Below are 19,773 nucleotides of genomic sequence, written 5' to 3'. Positions count from 1 at the left end.
ACGTGAGTTTTGGGGAGATGTACTTTAGCCCTTTGGGAAAGAAAAAATATTAGAGACTTTCACTGGGGAATCCTCATCAAGATATGTACTTCAGAAAGATTAATCTAGAGGCCATGGATAGCATGGATGGCCAGGAGAGAAGAGTAGAGGCCAGCTGGAAGGTCACTGCTCCAACCCTGGGAAGAAATAAAGAGATCTGAATCGGAATCATGCCATTGATGACAAAAAGACAGAGTAGAGGAAAAGTATTTCTCCAAGTAAGAAAAGTTGGAACTCTCCAGTGGGTTGGATGTGGGGAGCATGGAAGTGACAGGAGTTGATTATCAGCTCAGATAAATGTCTTCAACACAAACAGAAGCATAGCAGGAAGAACCGTTTGAAAGTTTTTTAAAAAGGTGATTATTTGCAACACATCGAGATTGAACTACCAACATCTCCAGATGGAAGTGTCTGCTGTAAACTGGAAATGAGGGGCTTGAATATTGGAGAGGGGCCAGGCTTAGACATATGGTTGTGGGAGTCATTTATTGATCAGCAGAATCTTTAATGTTAATGAGATTCCCAATGGAGACTGTCAAGAGAGGCACGTGTGTACAGGACTGGTCAGTTGGGAGTGTCTGCATTTAAGGGATGCACCAAGAAAGGCCATCAAAAGAAGAGACAGAAAGAGGTAAAGGAAGAACAAGAGAATGTTATTTAAGCCAATGGAGGGGTTTCCAGAGGCAAACATGGCTGCTCCACAGATAGTTGTTAGATAAGTGACCAGTGAATAAATGACTAAATAAATAAAAATATTTTTGGTCACATACCTTTTGCTTACCAAAGTCTAATATATCTGAGTTTATCTGCTTCATAAATTGGCTCACTGAGAACAAAGCAATAGAGTTTTCCTAGGTGTCAAGTTCTAAAAAACAGAATTCTTTATTATTATTATTATTATTATTATTATTATACTTGAAGTTCTAGGGTACATGTGCACAACGTGCAGGTTTGTTACGTATGTATACATGTGTTATGTTGGTGTGCTGCACCCATTAACTCATCATTTACATTAGGTATCTCTCCTAATGCTATCCCTCCCCCCTCCCCCCACCCCATGACAGGCCCCAGTGTGTGATGTTCCCCATCCTGTGTCCAAGTGTTCTCATTGTTCAATTCCCACCTATGAGTGAGAAGATGCAGTGTTTAGTTTTCTGTCCTTGCAATAGTTTGCTGAGAATGATGGTTTCTAGCTTCATCCATGTCCCTGCAAAGGACATGAACTTATCATTTTTTATAGCTGCATAGTATTCCATGGTGTATATGTGCCACATTTTCTTAATCCAGTCTATCATTGTTGGACATTGGTGTTGGTTCCAAGACTTTGCTATTGTGAATAATGCTGCAGTAAACATACCTGTGCATTTGTCTTTATAGCAGCATGATTTATAATCCTTTGGGTATATACCCAGTAATAGGATGGCTGGATCAAATGGTATTTCTAGTTCTAGATCCTTGAGGAATCACCACACTGTTTTCCACAATGGTTGAGCTGGTTTACAGTCCCACCAACAGTGTAAAAGTGTTCGTATTTCTCCACATCTTCTCCAGCACCTGTTGTTTCCTGACTTTTTAATGATCACCATTCCAACTGGTGTGAGATGGTATCTCATTGTGGTTTTGATTTACATTTCTCTGATGGCCAGTGATGAGCATTTTTTCATGTGTCTGTTGGCTGCATAAATGTCTTCTTTTGAGAAGTGTCTGTTTATATCCTTTGCCCACTTTTTGATGGGGTTGTTTGATTTTTTCTTGTAAATTTGTTTAAGTTCTTTGTAAATTCTGGATATTAGCCCTTTGTCAGATGAGTAGATTGTAAAAATTTTCTCCCATTCTGTAGGTTGCCTGTTCACTCTGATGGCGGTTTCTTTTGCTGTGCAGAAGCTCTTTAGTTTAATTAGATCCCATTTGTCAATTTTGGCTTTTGTTGCCATTGCTTTTGGTGTTTTAGTCGTGAAATCCTTCCCCATGCCTATGTCCTGAATGGTATTGCCTAAGTTTTCTTCTAGGGTTTTTATGGTTTTAGGTCTAACATTTAAGTCTTTAATCCATCTTGAGTTAATTTTTGTATAAAGTATAAGGAAGGGATCCAGTTTCAGCTTTCTACATGTGGCTAGCCAGTTTTCCCAGCACCATTTATTGATGGGGAAAGGATTCCCTATTTAATAAAAACCAGAATTGTTTATTAATATCTCACCCATCTATCCTCTCAGGTAAATATGAAAATGGGAACTCTATCCAGCACTCTTTTGGAATTCACAAAATAGCAGGAAGTGTACTAGGAAATGGGTGTTTAAGGACCTTCCTGACCCTGTCTTTCAGCCTGGGTTGTATTAAGGTGCCACCATGCTTGGGGCTTCCTGGGGGCAGGGACCATGCTGACTTGTGGCCAAAGGATCTGGAACTCTTCCTGGCACACACAAAATAATGAATCTCTGTCCCTCTGAACCTTGCCATCTGTGGTGTGAGAGACATAGCTTCAGATACACGAGCTGCTCCAGAGCCCCAGCTAAATGCATTGGCCCCTAAAGTTTTGGGCATTTCTGTCTAGATGTGAAGCTTCAGAGAATCTATGAAATTTTATCATGTAAATCATTTACTTACAATTTTAAACAATTGGATGAAGAAGATTACTCAAGACTGCAACAGTCCACTTGGCAGACTCACCAAAAAATATAGGTGACTATCTGCCTTGTTAGAATCCCGACTTGTTTCTCCTTTTGAATCTGGAATGCTAGAAAATATAGGAACTACTACCCTCAAAATATTTGCTGAATTAGTGAATTAACATAGATCCTGGAAATTCAGCCAGGAAGGCTACAGTTTGACTTTTTTCCTTCCTATCCCTCTCAAGAAATCAATATCCCTAATATGGTCTTTGTGAAGATACTGGAAAATCACCGCAATAGCGTACAAATTGATTAACCTCTTGATTTGATTCCCTCTGCTACCTGCTAAGAGATTGACTAGGAAGCTATTGTGAAAGATGAATCTCCACCTGTCTATTTTTAGATAAAATAGTAAGTATTCTAGAATATCTAAAGATAACAGAAAGTATGGTTTAATAAAGGATAATGACTTTAAGACAGTATCTTAACAAGTTAGCTCCATACGAACAAAGCAGTGGAGCTTTCCTAGGTCTCAAAATCTGAAGAATGAAATTCTTTTTTTTTTTTTGAGATGGAGTTTCACTCTTGTTGTCCTGGCTGGAGTGCAATGGCACCGTCTCGGCTCACTGCAACCTCTGCTTCCCGGGTACAAGAGATTTTCCTGCCTCAGCCTCCCAAGTAGCTGGGATTACAGGCACCTGCCACCATGCCCGGCTAATTTTTTTGTATTTTTAGTAGAGACGGGGTTTCACCATGTTGGCCAGGCTGATCTCGAACTCCTGACCTCAGATGATCTGCCCGCCTTGGCCTCCCAAACTGCTGAGATTACAGGCATCAGCCATTGCGCCCGGCTTTATTCATCTCTGACCCATCTACCCTTCTCAGGTAAATATTAAAATAGGAACTCTATCCAGCACTCTGTTGGAATTTGTAAAATAGCAGAGAACTTACCGGAAGCTGGAATGGTCTGGTTCAATATTCTGGGTGTGGATGGTTGAGGGGGTGGGTTTGTACTGAAGGGTCTTTTTTTTTTTTTTTGGTCATTCGTGTAGAATAGGTCTCTATTGATCTTCTCAAGTGAAATTGACCCTCTTATTTTAAAGTAGATATTGAGAGAAACCTCTTGTTCTTTTACATTATCCAGCCAGTTTCTCTTAGAGTGCTGAGGCGCTACTGATCGAGCATCCCTAATTGAAAAATCCTTAACCCAAAATTTGAAACTTTTTGAGCTTCACTATGATGCCACAAGTAGACAAGGAAGATGATGTTGTTAACACTGCAGAAAAAGTGGCCGTAGATGACATGGGAAAAAAGTGTGATGGGCTTATTGAAGAATTAGAGCAATGTCCATTCATAGCAGAGCAAGAAATCATGCTCGTTTATAAAATCAGAGAGACTTCAAGAAAAATACATGTTGTTAATGAGGCAGATGACCCTGGAGGAAACGTTTTTAAAAGCCATTTAGCCATTTAGCCATCTAGCCTGGTGGTGTCTGTTGTTGCTGTTGCAGAACAGCTGACACAGATATTCTGGTGACGCTACTGAGCTGGTTAGTTACCCTCAACATGTTATTTTTTCACTGTGTGAATGGCATATCATTTTTTACTATTATGTACTTATGTGTGAATAAGTGTGAGAAAATAATTGCTTATTGGCAGCATTTAAATTCAGCCAGGAATGATGGTGATGCCAAACAACCACAGATTGTCTGCATGGGTCACACAGTGACACCTTTCCTTTCTGATGGTTCAATGCACACAAGCTTTACTTCAGTCACAGAATTATTGAAAATGTTGTACAAAATTAGGGTATGAGTAAAAGGTATGTATTAAACATAAATACATTTTGTGTTTAGACTTGGGTTCCATTTCCAAGATATCTCATTATGTTTATGCAAATATTCAAAAACCTTAAAAAATCTCAAATCCAAAACATCTCTGGCCTCAAGCATTTCAAATGAGGGATCTTCGACCTGTGTAAGTTGATGTTGCCACTGTTCCTTGCAGAGATTGCATGTGGCGGCATATGGCCTGATTGGGCCTGTAACTGTTAGTATAAAAAAGAGGAGAATCCACGTTAAAATCTCATTTAGCTTGTCTTTGAAAACAAGCTCTGGAAACTGGGCTGCATTGCTGTGTGGTTGTATCTCTTGAAGCTGAGTAAGTTGCTTCTTCTTTAACTGAATAGACAGTCACAGGACTGGTTGATGTTTCTCTCATTCCCACCTGTCAGTCATCTGCACTACCTGTCCAACCCTGTAGGCTTCTGAGTTTTCCAACCCCTGCAGCATTTGGAATTCAGGAAGGAAGTGGTTGTAATCCGTACGGCATTGTTCTATTTTCTACATGTGACTCTGCTCTGGAATCTTATCTGTTGCAAGGCTGTGTATGTTACAGCACCAACATTTTATTAGAGAGTGGGTTTCTTAATAATAACTAATAGAGTTCTGTTTTTTCACTTTAAGGGAATTGACAGCCTTTCTCAACCATAGGACCTCCTTAGGTCTCTGTTCCAAAGAGATCATCCTAACAAAAGTCACAACACTGTTCATTTTGAGGCTGCATGAACCTCTGAGGTATAAAGCAGCATTAAATCAGAGAGAGAGCTGAGGTGTCAGTACAGAGCAAGAAAATGTGATTCTTTTATGCGTGACTGCCGAAATTATATTCCATACCACTATAAGTTTCCCAATCTGAAAAGAAATTCAAATTTAGGAACTTATTTTGGGAAACAATATTTCTATACTAGCTTCACAGTTTTACTCTCTGTTCTGGAACAGAAATTTGCTGTTCTGGGGCCAAGGCAGGTCTATCATTTAGAGGAGGGTTGAGGATATGGACAATTTAGGTGAAATCAAATTTTTCTATTTTCATTGCATTGTTAATCCATCAAAGATGTACACATTTTATTCTAAAGGGACAATTTCTGCACTTACTTTCCTTTGCTCTCTTTTATTTTTCCTCTTTAACCCTTCCTGTACCTTCCCTCAATCCCCTGAGAAACATTATATCCTCAGGAAGCGTCTTAACTAACCAAGACTAGAGGCAGTGCAGTCATGAAACTCTGGGACTGCTTCTAAAGTAGCATATTTCGCACTATTTATCAAGTGCTTGCTTTCCTATCTATCTTCATCAGACACTTGCAATTCTTGCAGGCAGGGACCTTGCCCTTCATGCCTGTGTCCAACTATTATATACAAGGAATCCTGCTTAATGACTAAGACTCAAATTATTCACTGGACACGAGATGCAGTAACCTTGATCAAACTTTTATACCAAAATACAGTTCTCTGAACTTATCATTTTAAAACGAAGTCCAATTTGTCCATTATTTATAAATCCACATTATATTATAAATTATGTTATATTATTTATATATTACACAAATATAAATATATAATTCCACAATGTGGGAATAGATGAAACGATTTTCAACTTTGTTTTTACTTACAATATTAATTTTCACTCCCAATCTGTTCTTCCATTATTGCTCCTTAGGGAAACTACTGTAAAAATTTAGTATGTGATCTGTATCACTGTGTATAATACTGTCCTAAGCAATGATAACATCTACAAGACTTTCAAAATTATACTAGCTTAAGTGAGACAGAAATATATTTCACTAGCACATAAAAGGAATCTGGAGGTGGTCATAGAGGACTGAAGATAACTTCACAATTTTTAGGGACTCTGGACATGTTTATCCATGGCACCTTTAGTCTAGCCGGCTCCTCTTCATTCCAGCCAATAGAAAGAGAAGAAGGAAGAGGAAGAGTCCGCCACTTCCGTTTTGGAAAGACTTCTTAACAGTTCGCCATGCTGCTACTCACAGCATTAGCCAGAACTTGGACAAGTGGCTGTACCTGTCAAGCAGGGAGACAGAGAATGTGCTTTTAGCACTGGTAGCAATGTGCCTTGGAAAACAAATATAGCATTTTTTCTTCGTTTCAGTTTTCTGTTTGTTTTCTGAAGAAGGAGAACAAAGAAGTAAATGGATGGTGCAGGGTGGCACTCTGTTATATTCCTCCAATTATTTTGTATTAACAGACATAATTTAATGTGGAAATATATTTATTTTAATAAAATCAGGTCATATATATTATTGTGATTATAATGTTATCACTCAAAATTTTGTGTGTGTGTGTGTAACTTTCTTTGATTTTTTTAAATTTACTTTAAGTTCAGGAATACATTTGCAGAATGTGCAGGTTTGTTACATAGGTATACATGTGCCATGGTGGTTTGCTGCACACATCAACCCGACATCTAGTTTTAAGTCCAACATAAATTAGGTATTTGTCCTAATGCTCTCCCTCCCTTTATTGCCCACCCCCTGAAAGGCCCTGGTGTGCGATATTCCCCCCCATGTCCCTGTGTTCTCGTTGTTCAACTCCCACTTGTGAGTGAGAGCATGCGGTGTTTGGTTTTCTGTTCCTGCGTTAGTTTGCTGAGAATGATGGCTTCCAGCTTCACCCACGACCCTACAAAGGACATGAACTCATTCTTTTTTTTATGGCTGCATAGTATTACATGGTGTATATGTGTCACATTTTCTTTATCCAGTCTATCATTCATGGCCATTTGGGCTGGTTCCAAATCTTTGTTATTGTAAAAAGTGTTACAACAAACACATGTGTGCGTGTGTCTTTATAGTAGAATGATTTATAATCCTTTGAGTATATACCCAGTAATGGGATTGCTGGGTCAAATGGTATTTCTGATTCTAGGTCCTTGAAGAATTGCCACACACTCTTCCACAATGGTTGAACTAATTTACATGCCACCAACAGTGTAAAAGTGTTCCTATTTCTCTATAGCTTCACCAACATCTATTGTTTCCTGACTTTTTAATGATCACCATTCTAACTGGTGTGAGATAGTATGTCATTGTGGCTTTGATTTACATTTCTCTAATGACCAGTGATAATGAGCTTTTTTTCATATGTTTGTTGGCCGCATAAATGTCTTCTTTTGAGAAGTGTCTGTTCATATCTTTCACCCACTTTTTGTTGGGGTTGTTTGTTTTCTTGTAAATTTCTTTAAGTTTCTTGTAGATTCTGGATATTAGACCTTTGTCAGATGGGTAGCTTGCAAAAATTTTCTCCCATTCTGTAGGTTGCCTGTTCACACTGATGATAGTTTATTTTGCTGTGCAGAAGCTCCTTAGTTAGGTTAGATCCCACGTGTCAATCTTGGCTTTTGTTGCCATTGCTTTTGGTGTTTTAGTCATGAAGTGTTTGCCCATTCCTATGTCCCGAATGGTATTGCCTAGGTTTTCTTCTAGGGTTTTTATGGTTTTGGGTTTTACATTTAAGTCTTTAATCCATCTTGAGTTAATTTTTGTATAAGGTGTAAGGAAGGCATCCAGTTTCTGTTTTCTGCATATGGCTAGCCAGTTTTCTCAGCACCATTTATTAAATAAGGAATTCTTTTCCCATTGCTTGTTTTTGTCAGGTTTGTCAAAGATCAGATGGTTGTAGATGTGTGTGTTATTTCTGAGGCCTCTGTTCTATTCCATTGGTATATATACCTGTTTTGGTACCAGTACCTTGCTATTTTGGTTACTGTAGCCTTGTAGTGTAGTTTGAAGTTAGGTAGCATGATACTTCCAGCTGTGTTCTTTTTGCTTGGGATTGTCTTGGCTATGCGGCCTCTTTTTCAGTTCCATATGAAATTTAAAGTAGTTTTTTATATTTCTGCGAAGAAAGTCACTGGTAGCTTGATGTGAATAGCATTGCATCTTTAAGTTACTTTGGGCAGCATGGCCATTTTCATGATATTGATTCTTCCCATCCATGAGCATGGAATGTTTTTCTATTTGTTTGTGTCCTCTCTTATTTCCTTGAGGAGTGGTTTGTAGTTCTCCTTGAGGAAGTCCTTCATGTCCCTTGTAAGTTGGATTCCTAGGTATTTTATTCTCTTTGTAGCAATTGTGAATGGGAGTTCACTCATGATTTGGCTCTCTGCATGTCTGCTGTTGGAGTATAGGAATGCTTGTGATTTTTGTATATTGATTTTGTATCCTGAGACTGATTTTGTATCCTGAAATTGCTTATCAGCTTAAGGAGATTTTGGCCTGAAATGCTGGGGTTTTCTAAACACACAATCATGTTGTCTGCAAATAGAGACAGTTTGACTTCCTCTCTTCTTATTCGAATACCCTTTATTTCTTTCTCTTGCCTGATTGCCCTTGCTAGAACTTCCAATACTATGTTGAATAGGTGTGGTGAGAGAGGGCAGCCTTTTCTTGTGCCAGTTTTCAAAGGGAATGCTTCCAGCTTTTGCCCATTTAGTATGATATTGGCTATGGGTTTGTCATAAATTGCTCTTATCATTTTGCGATACTTTCCATCAATAACTACTTTATTGAGAGTTTTTAGCATAAAGGGATGTTGAATTTTATCAAAGGCCTTTTCTGCATCTATTGAGATAATCATATGGTTTTCGTCATTGGTTCTGTTTATGCGATGGATTACATTTCTTGATTTGCATATGTTGGACCAGCCTTGCATCCCAGGAATAAAGCCGACTTGATCGTGGTGGATAAGCTTTTTGATGTGCTGCTGAATTCTGTTTGCCAGTATTTTATTGAGGATTTTCACATTGATGTTCATCAGGGATATTGGCCTGAGATTTTCTTTTTTTGTTGTGTCTCTGCCAGGTTTTGGTATCAGGATGATGCTGGCCTCATCAAATGAGTTAGGGAGAAGTCCCTCTTCTTCTATTGTTTGGAATAGTTTCAGAAGGAATGGTACCAGCTCCTCTTTGTACCTCTGGTAAAATTTGGCTGTGACTCAAAGGCTGAAAAAGTTTCCACAGGATGCAGGCACCTTCAGTCAGTTAACTATCTGTTCACTATCTGCCCTTCTTGAGTTAATAGCTCCACGTTTTCTTCTGGGGATCCACTTGTGGTTCCAGTAGAGTGGACTCACCTCTCTGGTCCCATACCCCAGGTCCAAAAGGTCCAAAAGTTGTAAGAGCCTCGTCAATTAGATTCTTGGTTTCCTCTGGCCTAAATGGAGGGTTGGAGAATGGGCCTGTGTCACCATCAAAGTCACTGAGCAAGAAAGAAATATTTGCTGCAGCTTCTGGAAGTGAAAGGGGTAATCCTTTCTCCCTGTAGTGTAGCTGGAAACACATCTCTGAAGCCCCTACCTCCATCTCACCATAGTATGAGACCCATGAGAATGAAATCCCATACAGAGGCCAGCAGGAGTGATCACCATGTAAATTCTGATCAAGACTTTTCTGAATTCCGTCCTAACTCTGGAGTTTTCAGATACATGGAATTTCATTATGATTAAGCCAATTTGGATGGGAAATTTTGTCACTTATGAAATTTAGTGGCAGGGAACTGATTTGAAATTCTCCTTAGAAGAAGATGGTGAAGAGTGACTAATGATGTCTTTCCCACAGTTTCTGAGTTGATAGGAGAATGGTATCTCTTTCATTAGAAAACCTGTCTATGTCTATGAATTTGTTCTCTGAATTAGAGAAGAAAAATCTTTTGCCTAGGTGAAAAAATGAGAAGTTTTACAAATAACGTGAAAAGCAGTAATAGTGTTGGAAATGTTCGCAGGACTGGAATGGCTGCCTCTTATACTCCTAAGTAACCCAACGGGCACTTTAAAATCAGACATGATTAGGAGGACTCCATAATTAGTAAAGTACAATGACCTTCTGCTTTTCAAGCATAAGAAATGTGTAGTCTTCCCTCCACCCTCGGCTCTTTCGTCCTTCTGACAAATAATACCCTTGTTCTCAGCACAGGCAGATTCGGAGGCTTGGCTTTCTTCACACACTGACAGGATTTTGTTTATCTTAAGTGAGATATGGACAAAAGGAAACACAAAACAGATGAATGGGCAAAAGTATGAATAAACAACTCCTGCAGCTGAGTAACAGATGGCTGCTGAGCCCTCATGACTAAACAAATTGATCTGCAAGATTTCTGGAAGGAGATACTTGTTAATGTTTTTCTCAAGCAAAAGCTATAGTGATAGAATAAAAATGATCTCATCGCCTTCTGTAAAAACAAAGAAAAGGTTGTTTTAGAGAAGCAAATAAAGGCTTTATTATAAAGTTATCCTTTATTCTCTCATTTGTCATATATTCAACAAACCATTCCTGGGTGCCTTGTATTTGTCAGAAACGGCGGGGTGCTGAGGTTGCCCAGAAAGACAAAATGACCCTCACCTCCCACCCTCGACCCCCATCCTGAAGAATGCTCCCAGGTGAATTGAAGAGAATGCCTTGCAAACACGTCAATAATAATATATGCTAGGACAATTCTATAGCAAAGGTATGCGCACATGTTGCAGACAGGAGTATTTGTTGTGAGGCAGGTTAAACATCGCAGATGTTAGAAGCACAGTGGCCCGAGATTGAATCTTGAGTGGTTCTGCCCTGACTGACTTAGCTTTTCAGAGCTAATTTTTCTTACAAAATTAGAATAATTATACCTACCCACACCTTCATTGACTCAGGCAACTTTTATGAAATGTAGTCTGTGGTTTTCAGGCACGTGGCACAGAATGAGAGGGCAAAGGAAGAAGTGAGTCCCTCTGTGGGAAGTCCTGAAGGCCCCTACCTTTGCTGGAGGCTGTGCTGGGAACTTCTTAGTGTAGGCAGCTGCAGTTGGAGCTTATATACCCGGGAGCCAGGCTCCTGTGTGAAAATCCCAGCTCTGAGTCGACTATGTGAACTTGGGCAAGTTACTGAACTTCTCTGTGCCTAAAGTTCCTCATTTGACAAATGAGGATAATAATACAGGTTGAGTATTCCTTATCCAAAATGCTTGGGACCATCAGTGCTTCAGGTTTCAGAATTTTTTTAATTTTGGAATATTTGAATATACATAACAAGATCTCTTGGGGAAGAGACCCAAGTTTAAACACAAAATTGATTTATGTTTCATATACGTCTTATAAACATAGCCTGAATGTATTTTATATAACATTTTAAATAATTTTGTGCATGAAACAAAGTTTGTGTATGTTGACCCATCACATGATATTAGGTGTGGAATTTTACGCATGTCGTGTCAGTGCTCAGAAAGTTTCAAATTTTGGATTTTGAGATTAGGGATGCTCATTCGGTAGTAAGAGTTTTACTGAGTTATGACAATAAAATGAACTAATAATACATGTAGAGACGTCAGTACAGGGCCTGGCACATAGTATTCTCTAAAGAACAGTATTTGTGATATCATGATTTATTTATGATGATAAAATGAAATAACATGTAAAGTACAGAATAAGGCTCCTGACACATTAAACAAGTGGTTAGTAAATATTTGTTTTATTTGTTTTGGTGGAATAAATCAGCACAGCATATCATCTTAAACAGCTTTTAATTAAGATGTATTTCTTTAATGAGAAGATAAGCTAAGTATCACATGTGAAAATTAATAAAATTGTCTCACTTTTTATTTGATACTTTTAATATGGAATGAAATAACTGGACTGAATTTTGTCAACCCTAGTCTCTAGTATCTTCTTCCTGGACTTTGCAACAGGATTCATTTTGCAATAGGACAACCCAAGTCTCTCTGCTGCAGATTTCCAAAACTAAGTAGCTGACTACACGATTGCATGGGAGACCATGCAGTGATTTGCAGAACATAAGGTCAATACCCCGCGCTTCTAAGAAATACTCTGCGTGGCTTTGTAGATAGGGGATGGAGCACATGGCATCTTTGGGACACCCATTTTGCTGGAGCCACAGAGAGGGATGGGCCTTGCTGTGTTCTTGTTTTCAGGTTGGCTTTGGAGGGCTGCCCACCAGGGTACTGGTGCATACTTTTCAAAAGACCCCTGTCATTTGAGTTTAGATAATGTTCAAGCAGTTGCTCTGCTGTGGTCAGCAACACTATGTGATAGATTCAACTCCAGAATTGAAGGAATCACCAATTTGCAGGAGTCTCAGGATGAGAGACTTCATAAAGGGAAGGCCTGTGACATTTAGGGAGCACCTCAAGCAGTGCCCCTCGCACTGGGAGCACAGCAGGGCTGAGATGCCCAGGCCCAGCTTTTGAGGCAACTAAGCATTTAATGCTCCTTTAGATTTCATAGCACGAGAAAGACCAGCACACAGGGAGCAACTTAAACTCTCGTGAGGTGTTTAGGACCCCCTCCTTTGGATATTGCCATTTTTTTTAAGTTCTTTTAAGAAGAGGAGGAAGCACTATGGTCCCCTGCTGCCTCTGTGCCCTTGGCCAAGGACTTGGCACAGTGGGACTACGATAGAGATAGGCTGGATGTAGAGGTGCTACTGAGGACAGTGGAGTAATACTTTTATGGGGTGCCATTCACTTAGCGCTGGGAAAGAAATGTGTCACCCAAAGGAATAAACACGGTTTGGGCAGCGGGAATCCTTAAGACAGCATAGAAATGGCACTGGACTATGAGGCAGGAATTGCTCCAGCTCTGGCTTCATTGGCTAACAGACTCAGGCCCTGAGTGACCCTGGGTGAGCTGTCTTGGCTCCTTTCCTCCTGGCAGGAAATGAAATCCAACTGCCTGTGCTCCCTCGTGTCTCACCAATACACATGGCTCTCAGTGTGATAACAGGTATTGTCTCTCTGCCAAGCTTTTTCTCATATTCCCCTTCCAACACAATCCTAACGCTTTGTTTACTGTTCTCATTTTTTTTTTTTTGATAAGAAAAATGAGACTCAGAAAGGATAAGTTCTGGGTCACAGCCATGAATCTAGTGAAGGGGAAAGCTGAGGTTCTCATGGCAGCCCTGAGAACTTCCATGTACTCCTCATGTCTCCCCAGACTGAGCGCAGTAAAAGGAGCTGAATGAGGCTAACTCAAAGGTAATTCACGGTAGATGATAATGTTTTCCAAAGTCAATTTGATTTTTTCATTTATTTATTTTTGGTGGTGTTGTTTAACAGCTGGCTTAACAAAAGATCTGAGGAAAGGGTCCAGAGAAATCCCCACGATGAGAAACAGTGGGAGTTGCTCTCTGTGAACTGGCAGCTGGTGTCCTTGCCCAGCGACAGGGAGGATAGCCCAGCTGTACCTCATGGCACTGCACTCCCTGCCAGGCAGTGCTTGTCTTCCTTCTGGCCTGCAAGAGCAAGCCCACAGGAAGTGAAATTGGAGAGGCCCCCAGTGCTTTGCTTGGGAAGTCACAGTGAAGACTCACTGTCGGGGCACAGGAATGCAGGCTCCCTCAGGTTTGGCAGCTTCCAGCCTCACAAGTGTTTCACATTGACAGTGAAGCAGAGGTGATGAGAGTGGTCCCTTGACATGATCCCTGATGGCAGACGAAGAACAGTGTTTATTTGTGTACAAAGAACCTCTGCACAGAAGACAAATGTTTCCTTCCCTCATGGTTACAATTAGAGAGGAGGAAGGTGATTTTGGAAAACAAAGTTATATATTTTTACTTATTTCAAAACACTATGTTGATACCATAAATATATGCAATTTTTATTAATTTTTTAAAAAGTCAAAAACTATTCAGTGTTATTATCAACAACCCCCTTTAACTGTGGACACAAAACATGTGGTAAAGATTTGTGTTTTAAAGATACCAGATGTTGCATACCATAAATACATGCAATTTTTATTAATTTTTTAAAAAGCTAAAAACTATCCAGTGTTATTATCAACAACCCGTTTAAATGTGGACACAAAACATGCAGTAAAGATTTGTGTTTTAAAGATACCAGATGGAAAAGCATATTTCATTGTATTTGGAAGTTTTTCTTTTCTCTCTCCATGTTCACTCATTCATTCATTTATAAACATGTAATGAGAATCTACTCTGTACCAAGCTCTGTGCTATATGCTACGGATGTAAGAATGGAATGGTTCTTCCTACCACTGCTGGGCAAGTAAATAAATACAATGTAGAAGACATTTGCTAAAATGGGGTATATTCTTTGGAACAGCCTAACGGGTGTGAACAACCTCAGAATTTCAATGCCTTGTTGTGTGCCTGGCCCATCAGCCTGATGTAGCTAATAGCAGGGTCCAGGGCTTTGCAGGGCACTACCATTCTGGGCCTAAGCTCTTTCCACCTCCAGGTTTCCCCTTCCTCTGTGTCCTCAGAACCCTCTCCTCCCTGTTAGTGGATAGACAGAGAGAGGGAGAATTGCTTTTAGGAGATTTTTAAGGGCCTTTCCTAGAAATGGCACAGATGACATCTACTCCCTTTCCTTTAGCCAGATTTCAGTTATGTGGCCACACCAAGATGCCAGGAAGAGTAGAAAATATAAATGGGACGTATGTTCAGGGGAACTTGGATATTGGTGTGCACTAGGGACACAGACATAGAATTATGTTCAAGGACAGAAGTCTTAATTAACAATTCCCCTGTTTTAAAAAGATGAATGGTTACATTGACTGATGCCTACACAGTGAGTTATGGACCTGATAACCATAGCTGATATGATGATCTTATGAATATTATATATATATATTTTTAATTTAATTTAACTTTTTATTATACTTTAAGTTCTGGGGTACATGTGCAGAACATGCAGATCTGTTACATAGGTATACACGTGCCATGGTGGTTTGCTGCACCCATCAACCCGTCATCTACATTAGGTATTTCTCCGAATGCTATTACTCCCCCAGCCCCTCACCCCCTGACAGACCCCAGTGCGTGGTGCCCCCTCTTCGTGTCCATGTGTTCTCATTGTTCAGCTCTCACTTATGAGTGAGAACATATGGTGTTTGGTTTTCTGTTCTTGCGTTAGTTTGCTGAGAATGATGGTTTCCAGCTTCATCCATGTCCCTGCAAAGGACAGGAACTCATCCTTTTTTATTGCTGTATAGTATTCCATGTGTATATGTGCCACATTTTCTTTACCCAGTCTATCATTGATGGGCATTTGGGTTGGATCCAAGTCTTTGCCATTGTAAATAGTGTTACAGTAAGCACACGTGTGCATATGTCTTTATAGTAAAACGATCTCTAATCCTTTGGGTATATACCCAGTAATGGGATTGCTGGGTCAAATGGCATTTCTAATTCTAGATCCTTGAGGAATTGCCACACTGTCTTCCACAATGATTGAACTAATTTACACTCCCACCAACAGTGTAAAAGTGTTCCTGTTTCTCCACATCCTCTCTAGCATCTGTTGTTTCCTGACTTTTTATTGATTGCCAAAGTAATTGGCATGAGATGGTATCTCATTGTGGTTTTGATTTGTATTTATCTAATGACCAGTGATGATGAGCTTTTTTTCATATGTTTGTTGGCTGCATAAATATCTTCTTTTGAGAAGTGTCTGTTCATATTCTTTGCCCACTTTTTGATAGGGTTTTTTTTTTCTTGTAAATTTGTTTAAGTTCCTTGTAGATTCTGGATATTAACCTTTTGTCAGACGGATAGATTACAAAAAATTTCTCCCATTTTGTAGGTTGCCTGTTCACTCTGATGATCATTTCTTTTGCTGTGCAGAAGCTCTGTAGTTTGATTAGATCCTATTTGTAAATTTTGGCTGTTGTTATAATTGCTTTTGGTGTTTTAGTCATGAAATATTTGCCCATGCCTATGTCCTGAATGGTATTGCCTAGGTTTTCTTCTAGGGTTTTTACGGTTTTAGGCCTTACATTTAAGTCTTTAATCCATCAGTAGTTAAGTTTTGTACAAGGTGTAAGGAAGGGATCCAGTTTCTGTTTTCTGCATATGGCTAGCCAGTTTTCCCAACACCATTTATTAAATAGGGAATCCTTTCCCTGTTGCTTGTTTTTGTCAAGTTTGTCAAAGATCAGATGGTTGTAGATGTGTGGTGTTATTTCTGAGGCCTCTGTTCTATTCCATTGGTCTCTATATCTGTTTTGATACCAGTACCATGCTGTTTTTGCTACTGTAGCCTTGTAGTATCATTTGAAGCCAGGTAGAGTGATGCCTCCAGCTTTGTTCTTTTTGCTTAGGATTGTCTTGGTTATATGGGCTGTTTTTTTGTTCCATATGAAATTTAAAGTAGTTTTTTCCAGTTCTGTGAAGAAAGTCACTGGTAGCTTGATGAGAATAGCATTGAATCTATAAATTACTTTGGGCAGTATGGCCATTTTCATGATATTGATTCTTCGTATCCATGAGCAAGGAATGATTTTCCATTTGTTTGTGTCATCTCCTATTTCCTTGAACAGTGGTTTGTAGTTCTCCTTGAAGAGGTCCTTCACATCACTTGTAAGTTGTATCCCTAGGTATTTTATTCTCTTTGTAGCAATTGTGAATGGGAGTTCACTCATGATTTGACTCTCTGTCTACTATTGGTGTATAGCAATGCTTGTGATTTTTGCACACTGATTTTGTATCCTGAGATTTTGCTGAAGCTGCTTATCAGCTTAAGGAGATTTCGGACTGAGACGATGGTGTTTTCTAAATATACAATCATGTCATCTGCAAACAGAGACAATTTCATTTCCTCTTTTCCTAACTGAATACCCTTTATTTCTTTCTCTTGCCTGATTGCCCTTGCCAGAACTTCCAATATTCTGTTAAATAGGAGTGGTGAGAGAGGGCTTGTGCTGGTTTTCAAAGGGAATGCTTTAAGTTTTGGCCCATTCAGTATGATATTGGCTGTGGGTTTGTCGTAAATAGCTCTTATTATTTTGAGATACGTTCCATCAATACCTAGTTTATTGAGAGTTTTTAGTATGAAGGGATGTTAAATTTTGTTGAAGGTCTATTCTGCATCTATTGAGATAATCACGTGTTTTTTATCATTGGTTCTGTTTATGTGATGGATTATGTTTATTGATTTGTGTATGTTGAACCAGCCTTGCATCCCAGGGTTGAAACCAACTTGATCATGGTGGATAAGCTTTTTGATGTGCTGCTGGATTCTGTTTGCCAGTATTTTATTGAGGATTTTTGCATCAAAGTTCATCTTGGATGTTGGCCTGAAATTTTCTTTTTTGGTTGTGCCTCTGCCAGGTTTTGGTATCAGGATGATGGTGGCCTCATAAAATGAGTTAGGAAGGAGTCCCTCTTTTTCTATTGCTGAAAGGGTTTTAGAAGGAATGGTACCAGCTCCTCTTTGTACCTACGGTAGAATTTGGCTGTGAATCTGTCTAGTCCTGGGCTTTGTTGGTTGGTAGGCTATTAATTACTGCCTCAATTTCAGAACTTGTTATTGGTCTATTCAGGGATTCGACTTCTTCCTGGTTTAGTCTTGGGAGGGTGTATGTGTCCAGGAATTTATCCATTTCTTCTAGATTTTCTAGTTTATTTGTGTAGAGGTACTTTATTCTCTGATGGTTGTTTGTATTTCTGTGGTATCTGTGGTGATATCCCCTTCATTATTTTTTATTACATCTATTTGATTCTTCTCTATTTTCTTTTTTGTTAGTCTGGTAAGCAGTCTATCTATTTTGTTGATCTTTTCAAAAAACCAGCTCCTGGATTCACTGATGTTTTTGAAGAGTTTTCCATGTCTCTATCTCCTTCAGTTCTTCTCTGATCTTAGTTATTTCTTGTCTTCTGCTAGCTTTTGAATTTGTTTCTTCTTGTTTCTCTAGTTCTTTTAATTGTGATGTTAGGGTGTCAATTTTCAATCTTTCCTGCTTTCTTGTGGGCATTTAGTGCTATAAATTTCCCTCTACACACTGCTTTAAATGTGTCCCAGAGATTCTGATACATTGTGTCTTTGTTCTTTGTTCTTTGGTTTCAAAGAACATCTTTATTTCTGCCTTCATTTCTTTAATTACCCAGTAGTCATTCAGGAGCAGGTTGTTCAGTTTCCATGTAGTTGTGCAGTTTTGAGTGAGTTTCTTAATCCTGAGTTCTAATTTGATTGCACTGTGGTCTGAGAGACTGTTTGTTATGATTTCTGTTCTGTTGCATTTGTGGTCAATTTTAGAATAAGCGAGATGTGGAGCACAGAAGAATGTATATTCTGTTGATTTGGGGTGGAGAGTTCTGTAGATGTCTATTAGATCTGCTTGATCCACAGCTGAGTTCAAGTCCTGGATTATCCTTGTTAATTTTCTGCCTCATTGATATGTCTAACATTGACAGGGGGGTGTTAAAGTCTCCCATTTTTATTGCGTGGGAGTCTAAGTTTCTTTGTAGGTCTCTAAGAATTTGCTTTATGAATCTGGGTGCTCCTGTATTGGGTGCATATATATTTAGAATAGTTAGCTCTTCTTGTTGCATTGATCTCTTTACCATCATGTAATGGCCTTCTTTGTCTCTTTTGATCTTTGTTGATTTAAAGTTTGTTTTACCAGAGACTAGGATTGCAACCTCTGCTTTTTTCTGCTTTCCATTTGCTGGGTAAATCTTCCTCCATCCCTTTATTTTGAGTCTAAATGTGTCTTTGCACGTGACATGGGTCTCCTGAATACAGCACACCGATGGGTCTTGATTCTTTATCCAATTTGCCAGTCTGTGTCTGTTAATTGGGGCATTTAGCCCATTTACATTTAAGGTTAATATTGTTATTTGTGAATTTGATCCTGTCATTATGACACTAGTTGGTTATTTTGTCCATTAGTTGATACAGTTTCTTCATCGTGTTGATGGTCTTTACAATTTGGTGTGTTTTTGCAGTGGCTGGTACTGGTTGTTCCTTTCCATGTTTAGTGCTTCCTTCAAGATCTCTTGTAAGGAAGGCCTGATGGTGACAAAATCTCCCAGCATTTGCTTGTCTGTAAAGAATTTTATTTCTCCTTTGCCTATGAAGTTTAGTATGGCTGGATATGAAATTCTGGGTTGAAAATTATTTCCTTTAAGAATGTTGAATATTGGCCCCCACTCTCTTCTGGTTTGTATGGTTTTTGCATAGAGATCTGCTGTTAGTCTGATGGGCTTCCCTCTGTGGGTAACCCAACATTTCTGTGTGGCTGCCCTTAACATTTTTTCCCTCATTTCAACCTTGGTGAATGTGACAATTATGTGTCCTGGTTGCTATTCTGGAGGAGTATCTCTGTGGTGTTCTCTGTATTTCCTGAACTTGAATGTCGGCCTGCCTTACTAGGTTGGGGAAGTTCTCCTTGATAATATCCTGAAGTGTGTTTTCCAACTTGGTTCCATTCTCCCCGTCACTTTCAGGTACACCAATCAAACATAGATTTGGTCTTTTCACATAGTCCCATATTTCTTGGAGGTTTGTTCATTTCTTTCCTCTATTTTCTCTAATTTTG

This window comes from Pan paniscus, chromosome 7, assembly GCF_029289425.2.
Source record: "Pan paniscus chromosome 7, NHGRI_mPanPan1-v2.0_pri, whole genome shotgun sequence".
Lineage (NCBI taxonomy): Eukaryota > Metazoa > Chordata > Mammalia > Primates > Hominidae > Pan > Pan paniscus.
The sequence above is the reverse complement of the archived record's forward strand: the minus strand, read 5'-3'. Positions refer to the sequence as shown.